We start from the raw sequence: 6,013 nt of genomic DNA, 5'->3' as shown, positions 1-6,013 counted from the left end.
GTGCCGAGCCGAGTCGTACCACGCAGTGGAAAAGCGCCATTAGTGCAAATAGCCGCTGCCTTATTATTTTTTCATTACTTTTTTATTTCAGTTAACATTTATTTTATTTCAAGTAACAAAATTTTTTCTTTCTTTTTTAAATGATTTTAGTTTTAGTTAACTATAATAACCCTGACATGCACTAACTAGTTTCAACCAGCATAATCTTGATAGTCCTAGCCCTGGTCTTTTTCAGCAGGTTTAAGCCCACAACACCCTCTACGGTAGGGTGACCATATTTTAGTTTTCCAAAAAGAGGACAGTGGGTGCGGGGGGCTGGGGTGTGGTTAAAGTAGTGCCCAAAGTAGCGCAATGACCATATCCCAAATATCAAAACTCAAAATATGTCATTTCCATACCTAAAATACGTATTTTACAGTCACTGTTATGCATATTTATAAAAGACGCAGCTAAAAAGCTTCAGTGGCCCTCCTTCACAAAACTTAACATCCAGCACAGTTTTATCATAGAATGATAAACAATACAAGCATTTCAGTCAAATGTAATTTATGCAACATTTCAAACCTTTAACCCATGGGGGGAAATGAACTCACGGCAACAGTTTAAAAGCAGCCAAAATTTGTAAAAAAAAAACGCGGAAATGACAACCCTGCATCCAACACGAGCTGCAGGAGTCAGATTTGACTGATCACGGGTTGAGAGGAGAGATGGCTGACAGATCATGCTGGAGGATTTGCTGCTCAACAGATCCTGAGCTCATTAACAAATATCTGATCTTTTACACAGAGCTCGCGTGATCGCGAAATCGAAAGTGAAAGTGAACAGCGAGTGCCCATTCAAAAGAGATTTAAATACTCCGCATATTGATAGCGGATCCCTGATGCGTAAAAATTAAATGCAATGTTAGAATGTTTGGTGGAGCACTGGACACAAAAATCACGGGAGCGGGCGATAATGGTCAGAAATTCAGTGGGAGCAGGATTAAGAAAACCGCTTATACAAAACCGCACACAATGAATGGCGACTGTAGAAAGCAAAAGCAGAATCCCGGACATTTTGGGGCGATTTAGAAATCCCGGCCGGAAGCATTATTTTAAGGTCCAAAAAGAGGACGTATGGTCACCCTACTCTACAGTACACCATGAGTGTGTAACTCACACACCACTCAACTTTATGCTCTGAAATGTGTCATTCAGTGTGTTAACTGGTTGCATTCCCAGCGTTGCCACAAGAGCAGCTATAGTGGGTATTAGCATTAACCGTCAACATTTTAAAACCTGACAATAGCATTCGAAGGTAACTCTATTGCCTCCTTGAGGTTTATTACAACCACAGCAAGCATTTGCACACTTGTTTAGAGTCTGTTTTCCGTCCCTTACTTGTGTTCTGAGAGCCTAGCTGAAAGCGATCCCAACAATAATCACTTTATTTCCCCCTCAGCCATCATTGTGGAGAATTTCTCTTTGTTCTACTCCACCGAGGAGGACCAGTTGCTAAGCTACAACGACCTGCGTCACTTCCAGATCATTTGGAACATGGTGGATGACAAGCGGGAGGTGAGGAGGAGGAGGGGACGTGCCTGTGATCAGCGGCTGTCAGCGGGGATGATTTTGAGTTAATACCCGCGTGTGCTCTTCGCACCGGCTCTGAAGCCACAAATGAATGAATCACACGCATCGACATTCTCACCTCCAGAGTAATTGGACGTTATTACTGCCTGTCACAGATAGCGAGAGGTGTTGAGCTGTCATCTTCATTAGGTGGAAACAGCCTTATTGAGAGCAGCAGAGAGAAGTGCATGCAGATTTGACCCCCTCCCGTAGGATCAGTAATATCTGCTCGTGTATATTTGAGTTAAATGAGGCACACCAGTCATTTTCTGGCCTTAATGAATCAACCAGCGGTGCTGGGATCAGCTAGAAACACTTGAGGCCATAAGACTGTAACAGCTGAGCACAGGAAGGACTTTGTGCCTAATTAGACATGAGCTCTGCTCCAAAATCTAGTGAGCTTCCTTGATGCCTGCTAGCCTTCTAAGACAGCACAAACCTCACAAAGCTGATTTAGAACACTCTACATAGGCAACAACAACAACTTTTCATTTTTAGAAAGTTTTCATTTCATTTTTAATTTTCATCAGTAAAATAAGTAATAGTAAAATAGTAAAGTTCTTCGGCAATGAACCATCTCTTGATATTTCAGCCAAAAAAAATTACATATTGCTACTCCAGGATCATTTTTGGTCACTCTGAAGCTGACATATTCACCTGTTTTAGCTTATCCAAGTTATGTGCACAAAATAGTCTTTATCAAAAATTTCCAACATTTTCCACACCCACTTTATATATATATATATATATATATATATATATATATATATATATATATACATTATATTTCGACTTCTTCACCATTCATAGTTTATCAGATTTCATTCTAGGATTGCCTGCTCTGCCAAGGATACAATATGATGCTTCCTTAGAATTTAATAAAAAGAATGGGCCTTAAAATGCCCTCTAGGTAGGCAGCTCACTAGCTATAGTACAGTGATAGTCTGAGAATTTTCTTAAATAACCCTTTTGCCATTATATATACCAGTATTTATTTACTAAAGTTTTTTGAAAACAGGGAGTGATACCGACCTCTCGGGTGAAGTTTCTGCTCCGTCTGCTGAGAGGTCGTCTGGAAGTTGACCTGGACAAAGACAAGCTTCTCTTCAAACACATGTGTTATGAGATGGAGCGTCTGCACAACGGAGGAGATGTCACCTTCCATGATGTACTGAGGTTAGTAAGGACCATTAGTATTCATTACAGCACACTAACAAACAGATGCATATCACGACAAATCAAAATGTCCTATTTTGATATAGAAGAGTTACTATCAAAACTCAAATTTTCCCCATTCTAAAAAGAACAAACCCTGAAAGGGCCAATCCATCGCTAGTGTTGTTCATATTGGCCACTAAGCGTGTTCAGCAGCTTATAGGAAGTTATTGATGGTGTATGTTTCAGCATGCTGTCGTACTGCTCAGTTGATATACGGAAGAGTCTTCAGCTGGAGGAGCTGTTGGCGCGAGAGCAGCTTGAATACACTATAGAGGAGGAGGTGGCCAAACAAACCATCCGCATGTGGTTAAAGAAGTGCCTCAAACGCATACGAGCTGTGAGTTCACACAAACACACTCCTGACACTTCACTGATATTTACCCCAATAAACTGAAAACAGATCAGCTGTTTGACAGTGACTATATTTACACTACATCTCAACATGGCCCAAATCTGATGTCACTTTAATATGTGGAAATAGATCCATATTGTACATTTTTGTTTTTCTTTTTGGCTGTGAGTCTTGTATTCTGTAATATTTTTTCGTATATTTTCATAAGTCAATTTTATGATTCGTTTATATACTACACTTTTTGTTTTTTGTTTTTTTTTTACATTTTTATCACAGAATAAGGCAGAAAATATATGGTTTAGTTTCTTTAGGCTACTGTAATAAATGCTATGTCAGTTAGCACTGCATCATTCAGATACTTTATTTATTACCTGGAAATGACTTGAAAAACACACATAAACCATATATAAACCCAGTATTAATGAAACATACACTGCATGAGAGAGTTTAGCGCTCCGTAATGTTCACATCTCCTAATTTCAGATACAAATAAAACACCAGGTCATGCATAGACTTTTTAAAGTTAAATTTACATGTATATTTAGTTTTTTTTTTCCGCTGGAGCACCACCCGAGTCTTCCCCTCCCATTTCGCTTGATTCCCACGTCTGCTACCTGCGCAGATATCAACAGTGCAGCTGGGTTTTAGGTTGCCAGGTTGATTCAAATGAGTTTAAATTTTTTAGTATCGACTGTGTGAGTAGGATGCGTTTCACACAAGATCTGGCAACTGGACAACCTTGGGATAATATATTAATGTGATCATTCATATAGCGAGGTTTGGGCCACACAAATTACGGGAGTTTCGCGGGAGAAATAACAAAACGGGAGGGGTGCGGGAGATGGGTGTGAAACACGGGAGACTCCCGGGAAAAACGGGAGTGTTGACAGGTATGCTGATATAACTGCTGATATTCAGTTGAGTTGCTTTTATTCTCATTGTTCAATAGAATTAGTCCCGTATCAGCATAGTGGCTGATATTAGACATGCAGGATGAGCCGAATGAAAACACTGACACCACCTTCCTCCTTCAGAAGCAGCAGCAGTCATGTAGCATCATTCTCAGTCTGAGAGAGAGCCAACAGCAGGACCTCCGGCGCCTGCTCAACCCTCCCAGCATCGAGACCACCATCCCCAGCGAATACACCAACGCCTATAACCAAGACAATCCCACTCAGCCAGAGGTAACCCTACCAGTGTCTGTTCTTCAGAGACTCTGTGTGTCTCTGAGTCTTCATTCTAATGAAATGATGTGAAATGATTGACCCAGCAGAACAGCGGCCTGCAGACCTTACTGAGCCCCACCCTGTCGGACCGCAACAGATATCGACAGGACTCCGCCGACCGACCCCAGAGGAAGCTGGGACAGTGGCGACTTCCTGCAGGTCAACACCAAACACTCACACTATTAAACATGCTCTTACATTTACAAAAGTATTGCTTTTGTAAAATGAGGTATATAGCAACATAAGTCATGCTAAGTGTTGCTAAAGGATGTTAGCATAATAATTATACTATACTTTCTTCCCATGTTTCTTTGAATGGTTTTGAAAAAGAACAAAGGCTTGTTTATTGTTTGTTTTTCCACATATTTAGTATTCTGCACATTGACTTGTTTGCGTGGCTGACTCACATCGCAGTCTTGTGTTTGTCCCGCAGGGCGCACGAGTGTGAAGTCCATGGTGTGTAAGATGAACCCTGTGAGTGATGAGGCCTCCTCGGGGTCTGAAATCAAGAAGTGGTGGACTCGCCAACTGACAGTGGAAAGTGATGAAAGCGGCGATGACCTCATTGATATCTGAAGCAAAACGGCCTGCTAATTTTTTCAGATTTTCCTCTTAAGAAAGGATCATTCGGCTAAATCTTTTGTATTGGCTTCTTATATGGCATAAGCCATGATCCTCTGTTAGCTTTACGTAGGGGAGTCTATGCTGCTTAAAGCATCACCTGCACCCGTTCAAGCCTCCTTTTGCTTATTCAAAGACAATAAATGTCGGTTTCAACCATGTTAATGCTCACCCTACTGTGGTGGAAGATTTTCAGTGAGCATTGTTTTGTCAATGAGAAATATCTTTGATGAAAGAGCAGCTGTAAAGTGTCCTCAGGAAGTTTATGTAATGTAATATAAGAGTCTAATAATCTGAATTCTAGATGTAATGGTTAGGGAATTCACATGCTTTACGTGACGCACCTAACCAAAGCCATAGCGTTCTCCTTGTTTGTCTTTTGTGCCACCATAATATGTCTTCATTACATGGGTGTTTGTAAGATCCACAATTATCTTGTGTTGTAAAACTGGGCTTACACTTTATAAAATGCAACCACTTTCTTACATTATGGCAAGACAGTGAATGTAACTGTATTATGTGTCTACGTGACTGTGATTTTTCCAGATGTTTAATTATTATAATAAAGCTACATATGTAAGTTATAAGATTAATATAAATAATATATTGAAATAATGTAATTAATTAATTTTGTAAAAATGAAAATTGCAGGAGTATATTGCGTGCTTTTAAATTAAAAGTGTCTGTGATACTACCAGAAGTGGTTGTATTGTATATTTTAAGCATTTTTACCTAGGTTAATCGTCAGAAAGATCTGAAAAGAACTATGCACATATAAAGAATAATTACTGGAAGAATAAAGTTAATTATTTACAACAGCTGCAGTGTCCATGTATATTTGATTAAGAGAGTTCCGTCATAAACCTACAGGGACAACAGACAAACAGCAGAAGAATGAAGGTTTAGACATGCATCTAAAGAGAGCTCAGAGGTAGTTTTTGCATGCTACTGACAGCACATATAGCATGATGCAAAAGAGAGGACAG

At 39.9% G+C, this 6,013-nt stretch overlaps 1 pseudogene; it reads left to right on the top strand.

Annotated features, from left to right (window-relative positions):
* Nucleotides 1-5,549, top strand: part of LOC107694586 (sodium leak channel non-selective protein-like) — a 65,202-nt pseudogene extending 59,653 nt beyond the window's left edge.
* The last annotated feature ends 464 nt before the right edge of the window (nt 5,550-6,013 follow it).

The sequence above is a fragment of the Sinocyclocheilus anshuiensis genome, unplaced genomic scaffold (genome assembly GCF_001515605.1).
Source record: "Sinocyclocheilus anshuiensis isolate Anshui unplaced genomic scaffold, SAMN03320099.WGS_v1.1 scaffold3163, whole genome shotgun sequence".
In the NCBI taxonomy this organism is placed as follows: Eukaryota; Metazoa; Chordata; class Actinopteri; order Cypriniformes; family Cyprinidae; genus Sinocyclocheilus; species Sinocyclocheilus anshuiensis.
This window is presented reverse-complemented; position numbering and strand designations above follow the sequence as displayed.